Below are 25112 nucleotides of genomic sequence, written 5' to 3' on the forward strand. Positions count from 1 at the left end.
TCACATATAGTGGAAAAGGAAAAAAAATGAGAAATATAATGTATATTTGCATTATATTACACAACGAGTTAGCGTCACCCGCGCGTTGCTGCGGGATGTTGATTGTTAAAATCATTAAGATCACTTTGTTTTCCACACCTATTTGTTCTTTTTTTTAGCAACAAATGTTGCTCTACTCTACTTCACAACAATAATAGTAACATTCCCTTTTTGCCCAAGTGTGAACCTAAAACCTTGCTTTAAGAGGCATATGCCTCTACCAAGTTAGCTGGCCTCGGATTGACGACATTTTTATTCTTGAGTAATGATCTTAGCTTCTGAAAATTGTTTTTGACTAAAACAATTTATTTTTTAATCAAAATGACGGTTTAGAATAAAATAACCAAATATGATGGTAATTTTTAGGATGAATATTTTTCTAATTGTATAATGTTTAATTTATGTATTTGTTTAAAATGTTGTATTATTATTATAGACATAATTTTTAGAAGAGACATGTTTTTTTTTTTTTTTTTTTTTTTTTTTTTTTTTTTTGCTATTGTTTTTAAAATAGACATGTTCTTTATTTAAAACATGTATTTTACTATTGACATTTTTCTAACAATGGGATTTCTTTGTGGCGAATTAATTTTCTTTCTATACGTTCCGAATCAATTGATTTAATTATGATTTGAAAATATCATAAACTTATATTAAAATCTTTTAAAAGTATGTTTAAATCGAAACAAACTTAAACAAAATAGAATTTTTTATTTCGAAAAAAACCATGGTATATATGTATGTAAAAATATCATAACTAAATACTTTTGGAAACCAAATCTGATTTTATAATACTCAAAAAAATTTATATTTAAACAAACATTGAGTTTCTCTTTTCCGAAAAAATATATGTATTTAACTTTGAAAAGTTCAAGATTCTGCTTACAAATAAATAAAACTTATATCTTTTTATCATAACAAAACTTTTGATTTCCAATGATCGGTTCTTCATAATTCCTTTTGATGCATTTTGATTAAGCCAAAACGATTTCCATTTTGTTTTCAGTATTTCCCGTCACAGAAGCCATGCGATACCCTGTTCATCATTTTCTTTCTTGGAACTCTTCGAAATTGAACAATCCGGTTTAGTCTATAACTGAATATGATATTTTGGTGTCGGTTTAATGATCAATTATAAAGATTCAATTTTTTCTTTGTTTTTTATTGTGACTTTTTTCATAACAGGGGTCTGGCACGCAACTTTCGGGATGCCCTGTTCTACGTTCTTCTTGGTTGAAGATTTTCTCGTAACTGATAAAAGAATTAAACACTCATTCCTGCATATTTTCTTTATCTTCATATTCAACTTTTCAAATTTCTCACTTTACCATCGAAGTCCTCGTCTTCACCATCATTTATATACTTGGCAGGCGGCAAATGGAATGCATATCTAAAATAAGACCGTCGCCATCTTTAACAGAAGTTTAAATCCTGCATTTGTTTCACTTTTACATTAAAATCGAACCGGATCTCATGCGTGATTCGGGTAAAAGAATGAAAAGAGATATTTACACTTAATAATCCGACCGTCGAACCGGCCTACCGCTAGATCGCCACAACTGGAAGGTTTCTTCATGGATAAACTATTCACATTCAATCGGGTCGTTCCGATCAAACCTTGAACAAACCACCCTCGTCCATAACGGTATCGCCGTTAACAATTCGTAGTAATTGTTGTCTCTGTTTCTTCCGGCAATCTTTACAATTCATATTTTTCAAGATGGTTTTCCATGAAAGAAAAGGGTTAGTATATATAGGCGAGTAAGTAGCGTAAAAGTAAACGGTAAAACCTCTTCGAAACGGTGTGACTCTTTAATTGTATACCGTTTCATGCGAAGCATGATACAGAACCATACCTTTATTATTTTCTTGCAACGCATCATCAATTTAATAAAGGTTCATTTTAAGAGGATATCCTTTTCTTTAACAATTTACTGAACCTACTATGTTAAATGAAAATATCAGAAAAAAGAATTAAGATTACGTAGGCGAGAAAAATTGGCGAAGCGGTATCTGCTCTTTCGTCTATTCCAAAAGGTTATGTGTTGTTTGTATCTTAAACAAAGGTATGTGTGTTAAATAAATGGGTGTCAATAAAGGGGTATGTGTTTTAAACAAAAGGTGGGTTGGTGTAAATAAAGGGGCATGAGTTTCAAACAAAAGGGTGTGTGTTACTTTTTGTATAGATATATAATATGATTTTGGAGGACACAGGCGGAGCCATTTGTGCCGACTATGATGATATCGTTCAGCCATCAAACCCAATTCTAACTTATGCCGAGAAGGAACTATCTGACTGAAATACGAAGAATGGACAGACACTTGGATCTTTGAGCGGATTTGATTGAACATCTATGGTTGCAACGTATGATTATAACGAGAACGAGTGGTTTTTTTATTATTGTGGTTATGTAATATTTTTTAAACTTGGTTTGTATTTTTTAAAATTTGTTTAAATGGTATTTTATTTTTATTTAGGTTACATAGTATAAAACAAAATAAAAAAAATGCTTGAGTAAGAAACTTGTACGTTTTGAGTATCATTAACGTCTCCGGTTAATACTTCTTCTAAGACCATGTGTAGTGGAAGACACAAATAATGTCCCCACATTTGAACGTTTTGCATCATGTGGTAGTCTAGTCAGCAATGGGGCACTATGGGGTGTTTTTCTAAAATGAGTGTAGTGAGGATGTGGGCATTGTGGGGCATTATGTTAAAAGGGGTGTTAAACAATTAAAGAAAAAAAATCATCCAAAATATGTTATTGGGCAAACAAAAAGAAGATTGACTGTGATTGGCCAACAAATTGAACAAGAGGCGTTGAAAAAGGAACGCCGAACACATTTTTTCGAAAATAACACCTAGGGGCGGTTAGAAGGCGTTTTGGGGCTTTTTTGGGGGAAAAAACGACCAACCCCCCCCCCCCCACTACGGGTGTTCTAATAACCTAATACTGTAAGATTAAATATATTTTATGTCATATTTAATCTAGTAGCCATTATAATCATTTACATTATATGGATCAAAATATATAACAATCCTATTAAATAATTAGTTGGTAATTGTTGATGGGCCTAATTACCCTTATTAACTAATTAGGGTTTCCTCCTGGGTGCTTATATAAGGAGACTAATGTAGAGGTTTCAAGGTTAGACACATAACCTAATTACTCTCATAACATCAATCGACCTCCTCTCCATAACCGATTCCCTTGTCGGTTTCTCATCATCACCATCATTAGATTGCACCCTAAGGAGGAACCAGATCAAGCTGACAATCATGTCAAACCTTATTGTTGCGTCTCCATCTGGATTTTCTACTAGCCTGTATTGATGCAATCAAATGTATGTTTTCATGTTTTCCAATATGTCTAAACAGAACTGACCAACATGTGGTATCAGAGCATATGTTGATTAGTCGGTTCTGTTTTGTATCCGAAAATCTGGTATAAAACAGGAAAACAGTTTTGAAAACCTTAATAAAATTCCGTTTTTGCCATCCGAAATCATCATTATGGATCATTACGGATAATTATGGATGATTACGGATCTGGGTTTTGTCATCTCGAATGCATCTCGGATCATTACGGATCATTTCGGATCATTACGGATATGGGGTTTCATCATTACGGATGCATTACGGATGAAAGTTCATTAAATTTTTACTGTTCCGAAATCGATATGCTTAAAATGTGTTATAAAAATTTCCAGATTTCGGATGAATGTTTTGAATGTTTTATTTTAGGGCTCATCATAAATTCATAATGAAATTCGAAAAAATTCCCTTATTTTGGAATGCATTTCGGATCATTGGATGTTTCCCTTGTTTTGATCGATTTTATTTAGTCAAAGTTTTTGAAATCTGTTATGAGATAAACAGATAATATTTTCGAAATATTTGGTATATTTAGATCAACATTAAAATAGGAAAATTTGATCCCATGATCCGTAAGATTTCGAATTTCAAACTTATCACAACTAACTGCCATGATTAGAGAATTTGAAACCTTGGAGAACAATTTTCGGATCCATTAGAGATGCCCATTTCGAACTAACTTTAAGTCTCATCCGAGACTCATCCGGAATGCCATTTCGGATTAATTTTGAGTCTCATCCGAAATGCATTCGACATCACCATGTCGCATAATACGAGTCTCATCCGAAATCTAACTTATGTTCTCAAAATATCAAGGTTTTCGGAAATCTCATTACTACATTAGGCCATTATTGTGAACTAAAATATAGCTCGGGGCTCCGCCCCAAACCCCGTGCAAGGGGCACGCTGTCCCCCTGCACCCCCCCCCCCCGCGCTAACAGGTGGTTTGCTATTAAATGATTGGTTTTGTAAATACTTAGAAAATTAATAAGGATCAAATAATGGTTTTACAAAACCAAAATGGCTTAACTTGAATGAGCTTCTGATGTATCATTTCTGGCCAAAGCTGATTTGACACATCTACTTATCGTTCAAGTATTACGAAAGCTATGTTAAGTGTGCATCATAAACATGAATGTCTTAATATCTGGCCAAAGCTGATTTAATTCCTTCATAGATGGCATACTTAACAAGTGCATAACTAAAGTGATTGTCTCAATTTCTGGCCAAAGCTGATTTGTTACAACCACTTTGCACACATGCTTAAATGATTACACTTCTGGCCAAAGCTGATTTGTCTTCGTTTAAGTAGAACTTTAAATAGTCTATTATTTTGATGTTAGTAATAGACATATCACAATCTCTTCACATAATGATCCTTATATCAATGATCCTTCCTTAATTTTATGATCATTTCGCCTGCCTTATTTTTTTAGTACCCATGATGTTACTCACTGTAATTTTCTTCTATAAATCTATATCTCATCCACTCTAATTCCTAAATCTAAAATGTTTTGCTTTATTTAAAGTTTCTATAAGAATTAGCTCTTAAAATTAAATCCTTGATTAAATCTTAAGACACGATGATCCTACTGCTCTCTTCTGATAAAGCACTACAGAAGAAAAGTAGAGTATGATGAATAGGACAAATCAAACATGATGTCTCTTGTGATAGTCAAGAACTCTCTAACATAAGTGCTGTCACTAAAAAGCTATTCCAGATTAAGTCTTTCCTAAGACTAATCTATAATTGTGGAATAATCACAAGAATTCCTAAGATGCATGCCTTCATTTAAAATTATAAACTATAAAGTTAAGTGGTGTATGTGAATATATTATAATGTACAATACCATGACCCATAAAGTTAAAGGCTTACACATGGAAATAAGTACATTTTTCCAGTACATTACATACTAAGATTTTCACTTGTACAATTTGATGCCTTATAAATCAACTATAACACTAAAAAGTACCAAAGTATAATGAGTGTGTTGATAAGCAACACATTTACAAAGAAATAAATGTTTGAAGCTGGAAAATAAGTTGTTACTCACCTTACAACCACTTAAACTTTAAAAGAGGATTGTTCTAAGGTCCATAGACAAATTACAAGTGCTAATTCCAATTTTAAGGTTCTTCAAGGGAAAATCTCACTGCATAATTATGCCATTAGACTAGACATAAGCAACGAGACTATCCATTATTCTAAAGAACAGTTGGATAAATTAATTAAATAGTCACTTACTAATGATATTTAAGTCTGGTAATTTTAATATTCCAATTAACACATGATTATTTGACTCTAGTTCCATACGTTTCCTTACCAGAACTCGTTAAATAACTAACATGAGAGTTAGTGACAAAACTAATTGTTAAGGCTATAAGAACCATAATAAGCAGTCTTTAACAAAGCTTTTCGATACCTTACATATTCTGAAGATTAATCAGAATACAGTATCATTACTTAGGCTATGTCATGAATGTTGTAAGGTTTGCATAGTCAACATAAAGTCACACTTATCTTAAACTCTCATCTTATTTGTTCTAAATATCTGGACAGAAACATTACTAAGATAAAACTAGATGATACCTTACATTTTCACAACTTTTGTCATCATGCAAATGAGTATTTGACAAAAGGAAAATGAGACTTATAAATTTCATCCATTATAACCAAAATTCATGAGAAATCATGACATGGTTAATGAGGATGATATTTTCATCTAATCTCATTCTAAGTGATCTTAAATCATGACGTTACAGCCCTAAATATTACTTGGCTTAAGGAATAAGTATGGGTTCATCATAAGTCATTCATTGACATTCATGGAACTTATTCCAAATGGAATATTCAGACATAATTCATTTATCATTTAAAGACTTTCAACTTGTATCTAAATTTTGTCGCATATGGCCCATGGTCTTAGAAGAAATCTATTCATATATATATACTTAATAAGATTTCTATTAAACATGTCCCTAAGTTTTTTTATGACATCTGGACATTAAAGAAATCAAATAAAGTCTAACATATATGTGATAGGTTCCCACGTCAAGTAGCTCATTAAAACTTCTCTTGTAGCATTCTAGAGATATTAAAGATCAATGGGAGCATTAAGTGTCTTAATAATAACTTGCAATAGTTGCAAGAGGTGGGGGAGTGAAAATTTCACATTATTTCAATTTACACCTCTTGTACAAGACACTGCTCCATCATGACACTATTCCATCAAAACTTGTCTCCTTAAAATCTGATGCTACTCTTACAAAAGTTTCATTGTTGCTTAATTGTGGGCACACTTAGATTTCTTACCTAAACTAACATAATCTTCAACAAAAGAAATCACAACGACTAACATCACTAACTTGTTTCTCTATTAGAATTTGTTGGTCGTTATATATTGACCCTAAGCATGCTGAGTTCCCAAAGATTTCTAAGGTCAGTGGGAGCAGTCAAAGTCCTTATCATGACTTGTAAGGAATACAAGAGGCGGGGGGAAGAGTGTCATTAAATTTCACTCTGAATTTAACTCCGATTACACCTCTTGTACACCATACTGCACCAACTCTTACAGACTTAGAATCCTGAAAATGATAGCAACCTAACCAAGAGATAATCCATAAAACTGAAACTTCTAATGAACCCAATAATCAACTCAGGAGGTCATCTAGGTTTAAAAACCTACTAACTTTGATGATTACATAACCTCCCTATCTGAAGTTGAAATGGATTTTGGAAATGTTTACTGATCCTATCTCTTCTAATTAAGCCATTAGTGTCAATCAATCTTCTAAATGGAATAAAACAGTTTTCTAGTAAAACTGATTTTATGTGTTCGTATAACGTTTGGGATTTGATTGAGTTACCTAAGATTGTTCAGAACTAAACCAAATCCTAATATATAAACGTTAAGACACTAAGAAGCATGATTGATTGTCAAAGGTTATACTAAGGAAGAGATAAATTATCAAAAGATTTCTTTGAGGATCATCACTGTTCTAGTAGCTTATAATAGTTTAAAGCTACATTAGATGAACATTAAAACAATTTTCCTTAACAAATGGCTGATATATTTACATGTTCATAAAACAACCTGAAAGTTCCAAACTGAAGGTTAAAGAACACTTTATTTGTAAGCTAATAAAATCCATGTATGGGTTAATGCAAACATCATAATGTGATGAAATCTTAACGTATTTATTTTCATCAACAATCAAGTGGATTAATGTACCTACCTCAAGATGAGTGGGAGCAACTAAATTAAACTTGTCTATATAGATGATATTCTTTTGACAAGTATATGTTACATAAGTCAAAGCATTGTTAACACAAACTTTGATATAATAGATCTCAGAGATATCTCTTACGTGATTGACATCGTAACATACTGAGATAGACCCAATAGGACATTAGTTTCGTTCCATAAGTTTAACATTAAATGGGTCCTTACATATGTAACAAATAGTATTGATCTCCTTTAGAGGATAATATGGTAAATGAGATTATTTATTTATGCTTCATTAATTAGAAGCCTTATGTAAGTTTAAGTCTATACTCGTTTAGATATTACTCACATTGCAACACACTAGATATGTCTAGATTAGTGTGAAGTATCTAATGGAGTATTACAATATCTTTAAAGAAACGAGAGGCTAAAATTTGAAGAAGAAGTGAGAATTAAAACCGGTTTATTACTTTAACTTTGTGATATTCAAATATGACAAAATGTAATTTCGGGTATATCATTATGTCAGCAGACAAAACCTATCTCATGGAGGAGTCATAATGGACTGATATCAACAACCTAAGTTATAACGACATAATATAGTCACTAAATGTTGTTGGAAATTTATCAGTGGACTCATAAGTTCCTTAACTCCATATAATTAATGTGTTTGAAGACTTAGTGTGATAAAGTCAGCTACCATGACTCCTTGAACAGTAACAGTTCAAGAGGTGCTGCATTAAATTTCGATACACAATTAATTATTCGTTTATGAACGAATTGAGGAAACTAAGTTTTGTATCGAATACATTCATGATATGCTTAAGGATCCTATATCTGAAGGGCTATTACCCATAAGTCTTATTAAGAGAGCTCATAGACAGGTATTAATTAATGGCCATGCGCAATTGCATATCGTACTATGAATGACTAAGTATTAGTTATTTTTTCCTCATCAGTTTGATTTTGTATGTCTCTAAGAATATGTCAAGTCGACATAATGGCATATAGACAAATAAAGTTACAAATCAAACAAAGGGTTTATGCGTATTTTGATCATGACGATTAGGTTTTAAATTAAGGCTATAGTATGACTAATGGGGGTCCTGAGTCGCATAATGATTCAACGACTGTATTTCTCTGCTATAGTACTTGTTTAAGGCTAAAATGAGTGTTAACTCCTGATCAGGCTTATCTAATACTCATAGTAAATGATTACTAGGCTAAGTTGGAGAATGTAAGATTAAATATATTTTATGTCATATTTAATCTAGTAGCCATTATAATCATTTACATTATATGGATCAAAATATATAACAGTCCTATTAAATAATTAGTTGGTAATTGTTGATGGGCCTAATTACCCTTATTAACTAAGTAGGTTATTCCCCGGGTAGATACCCGGGTAGGAAATTTAAATTAGATTAATAAAAAATTTCACCACACTGATTCATTTCTATTTAAAAAATAACCATACCTATTGAGTAAAATATTGAATCAAGAGTAAGTTAGATGAAATATAAAAACATATACACGAGCACTCTTTTAGAAAGCCCGTCAAGTTCGAACGTTTAGTGTCTAGGCTATCACCCGGGAAATTCCCGGGCTAGGAAAAATTAATTTACAATAAACAAAAGTACATAAATAACACTTTGAACCTCTAAAGTATCCTCTTTCCCTTCTCCACCATAAATTTTTAGTTTGGTTTCACTATTGCGGCCCACGATCCGACTCGAATACATTGATGATGACTAAGAGCTTTCACCAACCTGCAAACACAAACATTATAAACTTGAACATTATTGGATCTGGAACTAAATAGGTATACAAATCGACCAAAGGTCATAAAAAAAGACTAAATAAGTGAATTTTGATACAAACATCACCACCACGAGAGATATAATGGCCGCCATAGCTTGATGAGTAAATATTGACACCATCACTACGTCTATAAGAGCCTGAACCATATGACATGCCCTGGCGACTGCTGCTATAAGAACCATGAGCATCATGACCAAACATTAAACTCCTGCTGTCGCCATATCCTCCTGTGGTTGATCTTCCAAGTCTACCAATTTTAAGCAAAAGCAATAAACAATAAAGTTTTCCTAAAAGGCAGGCATAAAAGGAAAAAAAAAAATAAGTAGATAACTATTGTCATCTCTTTTATTTTGGCCAATAAAGAGAGATTCCATTCTACAAAGTCTCCTTTAGCAAACATTAAACTCTTGGAGTTTATTGTTGATATGAATGTTTTGTCCAAATCCAATTATGCTAGAGTGGTTAGATTTTTTTAAGATACCTGATGCAACCTAACCCATCGCAGCTTATATCTTCGCTGCCATCCCTTGCCATATCTCTCTTCTTCCAAACATACATGATGCAACCTAACAAAATAAACCCTATATTCACCATGGATAGAGATAAGAGAAGCTAACATAATAAAAGGCCGTGTATAGCTAATAGTTTTTTGTTACTCACCAGCTTTGGTCATTCAACTGCTAGTATCTTCAGGAATGATACGGATAAAGATCTCTGGATGCCCATCGACAAAACATAAACAAACCAATAAGTTACTTGACATGTTGTCCATATTTGCATACCCATGTGTCATAAGAACATGCACTATCCATATGGACATGTCAAAATTAAACAAACCAGAAACTTGTGATAGCCACAGATCTAAATATCAAAATTAAAGAAAAACCCTAGTCTAATTTCAAGAAAATAAATAAAACCCAACCATATGATGATAACATACGCACTCTTTATTGCATTTTAAAATAGAGTATAAAAGAAAGCATACAAAACAAACAAACAAAAAAACATACCACTGATATCTGACATGTTTCTTGTATTTTTTGTCGAACATGTTGTTGAGCATCACTTATGGGGATAACTTCAATAGCTTTTAGTACCTCACACTCAACTGTTTACCGGTAAGAGCAAGCATCCCAATTCTTGGAATATAAAAGAGAATACCACAAAATTTCCATAGTATTAGTATAGAAATTTTAAAACGAAATCTTTTTAAATTACTAAACTTAATAAAAACTTATATTGATTTAAGAATCCAAAGTACCTCTGGTAGACAAAGAAGAGTGAATTTTGCGTAGACTTCATCATCGTCAAGTATCATCTTTATTGCCAACAATTACAAAAGAAAGTAAAAAAAATACAATATTATAAGGATTTTGAAATTATTAACCTTTTCAAGTTATGCATGTTGAGCCCTCGGTGGCTAAAAACGCTAAACTTAATTGAGAAGCTATAAGAGCTCATTGCAAAGAGAAGTTTTCTTGAGCTCAAATCTTCAATATGCCAACCACCATGGTCTTACAAGATGTATGAATCTAATTGCAATCTGTTCAATATAATTGCATATAAGCAACATGTGCAGAATCTTCATTTAGCAATATGGTAATTCCTGACATGAGCAAAAATCGACACAAGCCAGTCTCGAAAAAAATCAGCTTTTGGGTTGAGACTTGTGATGCCTAACCCGTTTAATAAATAGTGTGTGTTCAAGTTGATCTATTTGACCATTTATTTACAGGTGTCATGGTCATGTTAACCGTTTACACCTTTACATAAAGAAAATAAAAAAAATTATAAGGTTAACCCGTCCAACCCATTTACAACCAATTGTATCAAGAAGCCATCCAGTCATTTTAACATCCCTTATCTCAATTAAAGATTCTTTGGTTACTCTAGGATCCTCAAAGAAAAAGAAATGAGGAGCGTATTCGAGTATTGCTTTTGATATATGATGCTCACTATTACCCTAAGATAATCACATGACTTATTAAGATAATTTCACTGTCTACACACACTTGTTCATTGTTGCTTAAAAATATATATAAGAAAAGTATATATGAGTGTGTGTGTGTGTGTGTATACTGTATAGGAATAACGATTTGATTTATACCTCAAGAGAAGCAACCAATGTCAAAAACTCTGCACGGTCCATTCTAGTGAACACTTTGACAGTGGTAACTGCACCTTTACTCTGAGTTAGAGTCCCAGTTTTATCAAATATCACATGACAAATCTTTCAAGCCCTCTCTAATGCATCTACTCCTTTGATCAATACACAAATGTTGGCTTCGACCCTAATTGCAACCATAACAGCAGTTGGCGTGGCAAGGCCAAGAGCACAGGGACATGAAACCTGAAACTGACCAATAAAAGCATGGATAAGTAGGCTACATATGCATCTGAGTGTAACAATGTTTAAGATGTGTATACCCAAAGTCGGCAAACTTCTGAAGAGGAGCTTTTGCCATTTGCGTCATATAGACCAAAGAAATTATTTGGCTCAAAACTGTGTCAGAACCTATTTTTGTAGCTTAAACATGGAGGGAGACATGCAAGTTTATTGTACCTCCAATCATTAAATAATTGACCTCCTTCAAAACAGGTGTTGATTCACAGGTAACCCATACTCTCATTCAGTAGCAACATAAAGGAGAAACAGATAAGCTCAGTGCAACTACAAAGCATTAAGCATCTATTATAAAAAATATCATTTTTAGTAAGTACTTAGTTAGCAAGTCGGTCATTTAATAGCTTACATACGGGACGATAATGATCAAATTGCATAGGTCACCTTCCTTCATAATCAAAAGATAAATGATTGAATCAGAAAAATAAACGATTCTACAGGTGTTGGTTCTTACCAAGTAGCCGGAGAAAGCTTGTTTAAGCCCTAGATCACCGGAATCCCTGGCCAATAAAAAAAAACTCAAATCAATCACAAGTCTGGCACCTATTGCAAAATAATTTAGTTCTCGATCTTTGATTCAATTGTTGCAGTTGTTCTTCAATGCTTAAATGGCTTTTCCCAAATCAAACACATATGAACAAAAAAGAAAGAAATTAGATCTAACTTGAGTCCTACCTGGTACCTATCATACTGATACGACAATCATAAAACGATAAACGAATAATAAATTCATTACATCAGTAGATGACTATGTAATCGAGACAAATAATTATTATAAAAACAAAAAAGACGATTTTTCTACTGAACAGCGAGATCGATATAACCGCACTGGAAAAGCTTTTGCAATCTACACTCCAGTGAGAAAACGAATGGTGCGATGCTTGAAGGTGGCTAGGGTTTCAATGAGAAATCTTCCCCTGTAATCAACAATCTTAAATGTGTCACCACTGGTAAACCAAAAGGAGAAGAATATTGAGGGCTACGTTTTAGAAAGAACAAAATTAACAACAATATTAATAGTTACGAACAAAATAATTTAATACCTGATGATTCAGGATCGTTGACTCAAGATCATGACTATTTTCTTCATAGAATGTGAAACCTAGGGTTTTACGAAGGATATAAATCTGCAATCAAGTTGTTCTACAACAAATCGTATGGAAAAAACAAAGCAAAGAGAACCGATTAGAAGGTGTATTAACAATTAGCAAAATGATAGAAATTACCTAATGATTGTAAATAAGATATCAACGAAGATTGCTGCGGAATTGATAAAGAGGGTTCTGGCGTGAAGGAGAAGAATGAGGCGTCTGAGAGAGTTAGGGTTTTTAGATGGTTTATATACATGGGTCATAAAATGGGTCGGATTAGCAAAACGGGGCTTCACTAATGAAAAAAGCGGACCCGGGATTTTCCTGCCAAAAAGCAAAATCTAGAGGGCTCCTAGCTTGACACATCAACAAAAATTAACACATTTATTATATATAATAGATTAGGGTTTCCTCCAGGGTGCTTATATAAGGAGGACTAATGTAGAGGTTTCAAGGTTAGACACATAACCTAATTACTCTCATAACATCAATCGACCTCCTCTCCATAACCGATTCCCTTGTCGGTTTCTCATCATCACCATCATTAGATTGCACCCTAAGGAGGAACCAGATCAAGCTGACAATCATGTCAAACCTTATTGTTGCGTCTCCATCTGGATTCTCTGCTGGCCTGTATTGATGCAATCAAAGGTATGTTTTCATGTTTTCCAATATGTCTAAACAGAACTGACCCAACAAATACAACCACAAATGTCTCTTGAATGCCATCATTCTTCTAATTTTTATCTATAAACCTTACATTACATGAAAATGTTGAATTAAAGCCTTATATTTCTTGCCAATGATGATAAGCACAAATGCACAATTGTTGAAGTTATTGTCTTGTTGAGTGATATTCTCCTTTCTGGTCTTTTGTCCATAACCGATAAACACCATAATTTAATGATTTTGTGATTAGTATTAACCAATAGCTTCAAAAATCATACCAAGAACTTCTTTCTTCACTTTTACATTTTGATGATGAGATTTTGTGCTTCATTTTTACAATTAAAGCTACACAAACTATGAAGTCAATGTAACTAAATAACGATAAGAAATATATAGTACAAATAATAGTAGAGAAAAATATTCCCCCTAAGGGTGTGACTAATATAAAACTAGCAGAATTCTCTCGCGTGATAGTCAGTATCGGTTCGGTTTATTGCGGTACTTGGACATTGACACTCTTTGTATCAACCGTTGTACATCGATCGAAGGCCATAAAAACAAAAACTGGTAACTATTCCAATGGTACCAATTCCACTACCGATGTTGTTTAGTCAAAGTCAGATCAATTTGTGACGGTACCGTAGGCTAAACATCCTAAAATATAGATATACACGCGTTTTGAATCATGTCATTACCGTTTTTTAATAATCTCATAAATAACAAAAAGAGTAAAATGATTATTTTTTTCATTTTCTTTTTGTTAATAACACACTTGTGTTTTTTTAAATATCATATATTTGTATGTTAAGGTATCAGCTTTATAAAATGTATGCATCACATATTATATACCCACAATTTTAAATTTTACAAATATGCAAATAGGTTTTAACTTTATTATAACTGTACATAAAAGATGAGATTTATTTTGCAAAAGAAAGTAATATGTTAATCAAAGGAAAGTTGTGATGCTTTTTTTAATCATGAGTGAATTGAATGTTAAAGAAATGTGAATCAGTTAATTTAAAAAACTTATTTTAATATTCTAAAAGAAACTTACTATTCATCAGCAGTTTCTATTAATCTATACTTTCTATAAAAGGAGAAATCCAAGTGACATAAGAAAAGCTGATGTGTCAGCAGGAGAGAGTGTCCAACAAGCCTTTTCTTATCTCATTATTACATCATAAAGCCTAATATTAAAAGAGTTTAAAATTCAAAGGTGGCCCACATTTAAGATGCAAAGGTCTGCTGAGAGGAAACGTCTGCCCATATCAAATAAATTTTGTTTAAACATCTGCCCTCAATATTTTATAATCAAACATCAGTTCTCAATAAACATCTGGTGAGATTCAAAATTCTGGCTCCACATTCAAAATTCAAAATTCAAACCATATATTCTAATCCTATAAATAAGGGATAATAATCTGGCTCCACATTCAAATCTCTCCCGCTCACATCTGTGATCGTATCTCTCCCTCTCAAATCCATCTTTCTCGTGATTCAGCCGCTACTCTCCGATTACACTTCTTTGTTCGAATGTTTGTTGATTATGTTTACGTGTTATCGTTCCAGTATCATTGTTCAAACATCATCGTTTCAATGAAGGTTCCCATCACACATCAACCTTTCAATATCTCTGTCTACTCTCTCTCAACTCTCTCTCTCTAAAACTGTAGATATAGAGAAGAGGATGAAGATGACAGAGGCGTTGCATTTAACATAGATTTGAATAGTAGTTTAAAAATAGATATTTTTTTAGTTTTTCTTTTTATCACAAACTGAAGGTTTGTATGCTAAATGTTTTCAGGTAGATCTTGCTGGATTTCTTATTTGGTGATGAAGTCTAGAGTTCGTTGGCCGAGCTTCTGAATGTGATCAAGGTTATAAAATGGAGCCAAAATTTTATTGATGAAGAGGTAATGTCTTTTTGTGTTTAAAATAAATCATGATTCTATGAAATTTGATTGATATGTTTGTAGCTTTGATTTTGTCTTTGAACAAAGATGTGATTACGAGTAGATTGATTTGAATGTGGTATATATTGGATTAAATACTCAACTGGTTATTGACAGCAAGTCCAGCTTATGCTTCAAGCTGTCTTGATCTCTTTGGAGGCTGATAGATGGATTTGGGAGGTCTGAAAAGCAGAATTGATATATTTAGGGAAAATGGGGTTGAAAGATGATAACCCAACAATTTAGGATCTCATTCTACATCTCCGATAAATTCAATTGTATTCTCAAATAATCTTTCCTATATTTTTGAAGACCGACAAATGTCTAAAGAAGCATCACTGTGGACATTTGTTGGTCTTTGTCGGTCTTCAAAAATCTAGGAAGCATTGTTTGAGAATACCATTGAATTTATCGGAGCTGTCGAATGAGATCCTCCACTGTTGGGTTATCATCTTTCAATCCCATTTTCCCTAAATATATTGATTCTGTTTTTCAACAGGGATGTAATGTAATAATTTCTCTCAATTGAATAGACGGACACTGTTGAGGACAAGGCTGTTAAAGACAGGCACTTATGTACCTAAGGCCTTATCAACCAAAGGAAAACCACTGCTCAGTAACAGCAGTGGTTCAGTGTCTACAGCGGATCCAACATCAGTATTTATGTATCAGTTTTTCTTATGTAACAGTGTTTAGTGTATCGGTGTTTAGATTTTGTTACAGCTTCGATGATGGTTGTTAGATTTATGAAAATGTAATTGCTACACTTTGAATATTATTGTTATTATATTATCATCTGTTGATCGTGGTCTGTTCAAGCACTGCTATTAAACATGTTGTGTTGAACTGCCTCATTTGTTAGTCCATAGCAGAGGTTCTCTTTGGCAGACCTTTGCTTGAACCGTCTCGGTGTTTATCAGCAGATGTTCATCATGAGGCGTGTGTAAACAGATATTTGAAATCCTCTGTTGAACTTTATCACTGTTAAGTCACAGAAGATGTTAGCAATTTATACTGTGGAATGATCAGCAGATGTTATGTTTTGTAGACCTTTGTTTCAACAGCAGATGTTAGCTTTAAGATGCTTTTGTATTCATATGGGTAGCAGAGGTTGTTTTATGAGCAGAGGTTATTTGATATAACAGTCTTTGTGTTTATTAAGCTCCTCATTTTGATTATTTGGGTATACTATTCTTGAAATTGATCTTTTTTTGCAAACAGATGTTTATGGGCAAACATTTGTTTAAGCTCGAACATTTGTTTAAGGCCAAACATCTGTTTATGGTTAAACTTCTGTTTATGGGCAAACATGTGTTTAAGGTCAAACTTCTGTTAATCGTACATTCCACTGATATATAAGGCGAGACATCTGTTTAAGGCCCAACTTCTGTTTAAAATCCTGTTACAACCACTGTGTTGGTTGAAACATTTGATTGTTAAAAGTTTTCCACTGCTGAAATACAACCTTTGTTTCTTCAATCTTCGTGTTAACCACTGACTGACCAAACATCAGTGTTTAAAAAACTGATGGGTATCCACTGATAGGAAAGAATAGCCACTGCTCACTTTTTTATTGTTGACATCCATTCATATTGACCATTAGCGGTTTTCCTAAAAAATAGTCACTGCTCACATTTTTATTACTGATGGTGTTAATTAGTAATAGATTGAAATTATCAAATAAAAACTAGAATTACAATGATATTACCATTTTACCTAATCGTTACATTCCAATGAGATAAGAGTTCCTCCAACATTGTTTTCGTGATAAAATTTAAAGTTAAATTAAAAAATAAAAAAAATCTTGATGACTATTTGTTGTAAATGAAATCAGTAATTAATGACAATTTCTTGAGCTTTGGACATGTAAAATATTGAAAATATGAATTTCAAACTGATGGTTATTATCTCTTAACTAAAGTTAAAATAAAAATTAGAAAACTCATCATGACAATTGCTTTCAAATCAGATCAGTAATTACTGATAATATCAGTAATTTTGAAATTCAAAATATGCAAAATGGTAATTTAAAATTGATGTTCTCTCTCTTTTGTTTCCTACTTTGCATTTCATTTCTAATATTTTTTAGCTTAATAAAGCTGGAAATAAGGATATACACTACTTACCTTTCAGTTCCCAATAAACATCATGACAATTGCTTTCAAATCAGATCAGTAATTACTGATAATATCAGTAATTTTGAAATTCAAAATTCAAACCATATATTCTAATCCTATAAATAAGATATAATTATCTGGTGTCACATTCAAATCTCGCTCGCTCATATATGTGAGCGTATCTGTCTCTCTCAAAAATGCATCTTTCTCGTGATTCAGCTGCTAATCTCCGATTACACTTCTTTGTTCGAATGTTTGTTGTTTATGTTTACATGTTATCGTTCTAGTATCCTTGTTCCAACATCGTCGTTTCAATGAAAATTCGCATCCCACATCAACGTTTCAATATCGATGCTGTAGTATCATTGTTGCAACATCGTGAGAAGTTGCACGTGCTACCTTCTTTGATGTGAGAGTTGCAGCTTGAACGGACGATATGTATCTTCTATCGTGAAAAGTTGCAGCTTCAACGGACGATATGTATTTAAATCGAAAGTTAGGTTTTCTTGCGTCAGGAAGATTTTCTCCTTTTATAGAAAGTATAGATTCATCCAATATTGTGGAAACTCAGATGTGCTACAATAGTTGAGAAGAGACATTTTCATTTTAGGTTTGTTTCTTATTTGTGTTGTCAGTAATATAGAGTGCGGTGATAGAGACGTGCAGTTCATGGCGATGCTGAAGGACATACATTGAGAGGTTCAGCAATCGTTGGAGTTGAAACTAAACTTTCTTAATTCTTACTGTTATTCTTAGATTTGAACTTTAATATTGTTCAGTATGTGATGTAATTATTGGACTTTTAGTTTTAAGATCATGAATAAATGAATAAATTTAATTTTATGAATATAAGTTGTGTTTTATTTTTACTTATTATGTAGTGTTTGAGTAAGATTTGGATTATATTGATGTTGAATTGTGTCTGAACATCTGTTTGGTAAGTTAACAGACGTTTAATATTGTGAAGGATTGGTTTGATGTTCAACCTCTGTTTCTTCATTCTTCATGTTGACCACTGATTGGCCAAACATCTGTGTTTCAGTCACTGTTAGCTATCCACTGATAGTTAAAAAATATTCACGGCTCACTTTTTTATTGTTGACATCGACTGATATTGACAATCATTGGTTTACCTAAAAAACATCCACTGCTCACATTTTTATTGTTGATGTGGTTAATTAATTATAGAATGAAATTATCAAATGAAAACTAGAATTAAAATGAAATTACAATTTTACCTAATCGTTACATTCCAATGAGATAATGCTTCGTAGATTAGCAGATGTTTGAAGACCGACAAATTTTCAAAGAAGCAGCACTGTGTACATTTGGCTGTCTTTGTCGTTCTTTATACATCTAGGAACTATTATTTGAGAATACCCCTGAATTGATCGGAGCTGTAGAATGAGATCCTGCACTGTTGGGTTATCATCAAATCCATTTTCCCTAAATTTATGGTTTCTGTATTTCAATAGGGATGTAATGCATTGAGTCCTCTCAAATGAATAGATGGACACTTGCTTCCTCTCAAAGGGTTATTTGTTTAAGCGCAAACATCTGTTTACGTCCAAACAGATTTTTAAGGTCAAATATCTGTTTAACGTCAAACATCCTCAAAATAGTTACAACCTCTGTTTTGGTCCAAACTTCTGATTGTTAAATGTTATCCACTCTTGAAAGACAACCTCTGTTTTTTCATTTTTCATGTTGACCACTGAGTGACCAAACATTTGTGTTTCAATCAATGTATGCTATCCATTGATAGTTAAAAAAAATTGAATTACAATGAAATTACAATTTTACCTAATCGTTACAATTTTACCTACGAAATCCTAACAAGTGTTAACTCTAGCGTGTAATACTTTATTTTAATAATCTCAACATGCATCTTAAAAATAGTTAAAATGAAAATTTTTCATGAATTATAAGCATCAAAATGTTTTCAGGAAATCAAAAAATCCCATTGTAATAGTTTATTTTAATAATCTCAACATTGCACCATCAGAACTGATAGGCTATCCACTGATGGCTTAAAGTCTCCCACTGTTTTCATTGTATCCATTACAACCACTGATATTATTTCATCACTGGCTTCATAAAACAACTGTCTTCCATTACTCATCAGGGGTTGGCTCGTGGACAGTATATAGCGGTTAGAACTTTTGTAACCGCTGCCACGTCAGCATTCACTTTTCCCCTATAAAACCCTGATCAAAACCCCCCAAACAGGGTTTTTACTGTCGAATCGATTTCAAAATTCCTTTCTCAAAGCAGTTATCCTCCATTGCTCTCAAAATTCCTCATCGTCCTTCTTCCTCAAATGGCAAAATCACCGTCTTCATCATCTGAGAAATCCACTCAAAAGGCCATAGAAATTCCATACAAAGCTCCCCATAACTACTTGGGTCTGTTGACAAAACTAAGTAACACTGAAACCTTCAATTCCGTCATAGTTGCTCTTTCGTCTTCAAAGTACAAAACTTTGTTGACTTCTGATGCTCCGATTTACTTGGCAACCCAGAGGGAATTTTGGAAAAATGCAAAACTTGAATCTCAAGATGAAACACCCATAGCCATCAATTCCTCAATAAAGGGTGTTAAAGTTAAAATCACACCACAAACAATCTCTGAAGTGTTTGAACTCAATGATCTTCTAGGTAAAACTTCTTTCCCAAAAGTAGAGTATCAAACAGATTTTTTAGAAAGAGGGTTTACAGAGGAAATGAAAAAAGACACTTTGCAAAAAGGCAGTTTTCCCCCTGCCACAAGGTTTTTGTTTCATACCCTCTTAATGTGTGTTTCTAATAAGACCACTGTTTTCAATGAAATTCCATTAAAGATACAATACCTGGGTTATGCTATCTTGCATGGGGAAAACTTTAACTATTCCCATGAGATCTTTGATAACTTGGTCAAAAATGTTACTAGCAAATCATTTTTACTATTTCCAAGGTTCCTAAGCTTTTATTTTCAAAAGAAATTCGGAAAGGATGATGCTCATGTACTCATGCAGGGTAAACCTTTTCAAATAAATGGCCTTACACCTGTAACATTTACAAGGCTATCAAAAGTGTCCAAAACACAAGCAGAGGCTCCTGAGCAGACTTTAGCAGCTACCACTGCTCCTCAGGCACCTACTGCTGAGCCCACTGCTCAAGGTGATCACAGTAGAAAAACAACTGCTGTGAAATCCACACCTAAATGCACCAAAAGACCAAGACAAAAGAAAATACAAAAGCCCCCCAAACCTAAAACAAAGTCACCAGAAACCACTGCTGCTACTTCCTCACAGCAGATGGTAGAAAGATCTCAACCCGAGCCTCAAACTCCTCCTGCTTCTTCTCAAAAAGAACAGGTTGTAAGAACCAAGACACCAAATTATGATGCTCTAGAATCACTTGATACTATCATTCACAGCCCACTTCCCGGGGCAAATTCTCTTTCCACACTCATACTCACCTCTCAAATTGCTGCACAAACAAAACTTTTGTTGGATGCAGTTGATATAGCCAGTGTTATAAAAGTCGCTAGGCGGTCTCTAGTCGGCCGACTGGGCAGTTGGGAGTAATCGGAGTACTCGGAGAGTACTCGGGGAGTACGCGGACATGGTAACTATAAAGAAAATTAATTGTTAAATATTATACATATGTTAAAATAAGCATAATTCATGTCAACTGAGTATAATTTAAAATGAAACATGTTTAAAGTTCAAATATTCTCAGTACAAATCCGAGTAGGCCGATTTTGACCGATTTTGACTAATTAAAAGTCAACAAACCACGTTGACCGCCTAGACCGACTAGGCCGACTCTTTCCGACTACGTCCGACTAGGCCGACTAGGCGCCGAGTTTGACCGAGTTTGACCGAGGCCGACTAATTGAGTCCGCCTAGGAGGAAGTCGCCTCGGAGGGGTTCCGAGGACCGAGTACTCGCCGAGTACTCGACCTTGGAATCCAACTTTTACAACACTGGATATAGCTCAGTTAGAAATCAGTTCCTCTCAACCACCCATCACTGAGTGCATGCCACCACAAGTGAGTGAGTCTGAACTCCCTATCATTGCTAACCCACCAACAACAGCAAAGGAGGTTACACTGCAGGATGTACAAGTACTTCCTGTCAGTAGTTCAAGCGAAGCAGCAACTATAGGTGTTGGATGTACTGATCTACACCTGGCCAGTTGTTTCATAAATCAGACTTCCTTGAAGGCAATTTCCTCTGCAGCAACTCTGATAACCATTGGTGTGTTTGTTCCAACCACTGGTACATTTAAAAGGTTATCAATTACTGAGGAAAGAAGTCCTCAATACCGAGAACAAGGGGCATCATTGGATACCTTTTTGGGAAATTTTCCTAAGGCAACCACTGATACAACCACTGTTAGTGGGAAATCAGATGATCCCATTAAGTTGGGTGATGGTTTAATGTATCGAGAATTGATGAATAGAGTTGACAAGCTTGATACATCTGTTGCAGAAATCAAAGACATGCTGCAACAGTTGTTGAAAGCACAAAAGGTACCACCCACTGCTGCACCAACTTCAGCAGCTGCTCCTTCATCTTCTCCCACTCCAAATGAGCTGTGGAGTTTGTTTCAACCTCTGCTACACCAGCAAAGAGAATTAGTTGGTTGGCAACATGAGATACAAGTTCAAAAGTTCAGAAATCTCATGGAAGCAAGGTTTAAAGACACCTAGGCAGATATCAAGGCAATCAAGGCCTATTTACTAAACACCACTGGCACTGCTCCTCCCTCTATTATCTTTGTGGACAACCCACCACCAGCTGATGCCAAAAAGGGGGAAAAATGAAGCAGTTGACAAAGAAGGGATATGAAGATGGAGTGTACATTGCACCAGGCAATTCAAATATGCTTACAGACATCCCTTAGCCAGATGGTTCCAAAAAGATTGATGTAACCACAAATGCCATTGCTGATGCAAAGGCAAGGGTAAAAAGGGATATGGAGGCAAAGGACAAAGCAAGGTTTGAACAGGAGAAGAGAGTTTTTATGGAAATGAATGAGCAGGGTATTTCAGAACCAAAGGATGAAAAAAATCCTAAGGTCAAAAGAAAGCAGCCCACTAGACATTAATCTCCCAAACCAACAGATGTTAAAACTCTTGTTGTATCAACAACTGTTGGTACTTCAGTGGTTTCAACAGCTGTTAGCCAAACAATTGCCACCACTTCAACACACACCACAACTACTGCTCGCAGTTCAACTACTGCCTCACCAAAAACATCATCACCACCAAAAATCACCTCACCACCAAAAACAACTTCATCACCACCATCATCTCCTGCTAAAAAGCAGAAGACATCAGATGACACATCATCTGTTGTAATGACAACAGTGGTTGAAACACCAGTTGTTCCAACAACTACTGCTCCCACTTTAACCACTACCTCACCAAAAACATCATCACCACCAAAAATCACCTCACCACCAAAAACAACTTCATCACCATCATCATCTCCTACTAAAAAGCAGAAGACTTCAGATGACACATCATCTGTTGTAATGACAACAGTGGTTGAAACACCAGTTGTTCCAACAACTGTTAGTCAGCAACCTTCCACTCAAATCACTACCACTCAATCCATCAAATCACCACCAACCTCTCCTGAACCCAAAAGGAGAACGGTAACCAATGTTGTCCTAGATGATGACACTTCACCACCACAAACATCCACACAATTACTGCCAGTTGTACCTATTCCAAACCCTGTTCCTCTTTCTTCAGCTCAAGTTGAAAAACCAAACACTGCCATCACTCCTGCAAGTGCTCAGTACTCTTTAGAGCTTATAGCAGTTAGAGAGGAGATTAAATCCTTCTACACTGAAGATGACCCTGCTAAAAGGAGTTTTCCATCTCTTGAAGGATATCCTAGGCCAAACAATATTGAAGAATATATGAGGTTAAAAGCTCAACAAGCAGAGGATATCTCTAAAAGGAATTCACATGGTAAATCTGATAAGGAAATACAAAGATACTATCAATACCTGCTAACTTAAGTCAGAACACTGGAGCAGTTTGCAAAAAAACTTTGTCAGCAACTATCAAAAAGAGCAGATGAAAGCTTGAGAAAAGATTATCTTGATAACATCATCGCTTACAAACCGTATTGTCACACCCCGATATTTCCACGTATTACCAGTGGGCCCGGTGGGGAGTATCGTGACGTAGTTGATATTGTCATAGTCAAAACAACACAATTTAAATGCACAGCGGAAGCAAAAGATGAATCACATTACAAACCGAATAAGTAGTAATATCAAAGTATCACAACTGGACTGTAATGGATCCATAGGCGGATCAAAAGATAAAAAGATCATTGTTCAACAGACTTTAAAGGCATCTAAGCTAGGAGAGGCCAGCCTATTCCGATTAGTACCTGCACTTAGCCTTTTTGGGAAAATACGTCAGTTTACACTAGTAAATACAATTAACTGACTCATTTTGAAAATGTTTAAGAAAATTGATTTGAATGCATAAGGCACAAAATATTTTATAACTTCGGATAATTCTTTATATATAAACTTGTAAAAGAATTACATGTTCGTTATACGTTCAGTAGCCCGGGTTGAACACGGGGTTAAAGATTAATAGACATACCACATGATATAGTCCCGCGGCGAGTTATTCTCGAAACCGGCGGGTATACTGTTATGGGTAAAATTCTGAGCTCCTCATATCCTGGGAAATATCTTGAGTTATATCTTGATTAAATGATATATGCTTATATCCGGGATGCTCATTCAGGATATTTGTAACATCCTGAATGGTATCCTCAGGATTACTAACGGGTTGTGTGCAGGAGTACGCGTCCAGGTGCCCAACGTTCATAAAGACCCTTTCTCCAGGAGACTCGGTCCAAGTCGTTCAAATGAAGACGTTGAAGCCGCATTACTCGGTCTACAACGTTAACAATGGAATATTCGAAAGCATCCCATAATTATAGGAATTCCAGTTTGTATTTCGTTACTATAAATAGGTGGGTATACCGGATCGAATAGGACACCACAGCTACACTCACTACACTTACACACTTGTTCTCTCGCAACTTGCACTCTTACACAAATCGTTGTAACACTTAGCGATCTGGTCAATATCCTGCACTGTATCCTGAAGTTTGAAGCAATAAGAAGAACTAGGCAGCTGCGATTATCAGCTCCCGAGGTTTTATGCCGGCGATCTAGATTGATCAAGGGCTTTCCTCGTACATCTCGTGTCAACCCCCTTTACTTTTTTCTCATTGTTTGATCATAGATACAGCTCAATATCCTGAGCTGTATCCTGAACACTGTTTTTCCGAACAACGTAACTAGCATATTTTCAACACACTTTTTAGAACACTACCTCACTTAACTAATTTGATCACTTAATTGCTTCGGTAATTTTTGACCA

At 34.4% G+C, this 25112-nt stretch overlaps 1 long non-coding RNA gene across 1 annotated transcript; it reads right to left on the bottom strand.

The window, feature by feature from the left end:
• Positions 1-1171: 1171 nt before the first annotated feature.
• LOC110909531 lies at positions 1172-1852 on the bottom strand. The gene is made up of 2 exons (XR_002575427.2): positions 1552-1852; positions 1172-1470 (listed from the first exon to the last, which is right to left on the bottom strand). It is a non-coding gene; the product is annotated as an uncharacterized LOC110909531 (long non-coding RNA).
• Positions 1853-25112: the final 23260 nt, after the last annotated feature.

The sequence above is a fragment of the Helianthus annuus genome, chromosome 15 (assembly GCF_002127325.2).
Source record: "Helianthus annuus cultivar XRQ/B chromosome 15, HanXRQr2.0-SUNRISE, whole genome shotgun sequence".
Taxonomy (NCBI): Eukaryota; Viridiplantae; Streptophyta; class Magnoliopsida; order Asterales; family Asteraceae; genus Helianthus; species Helianthus annuus.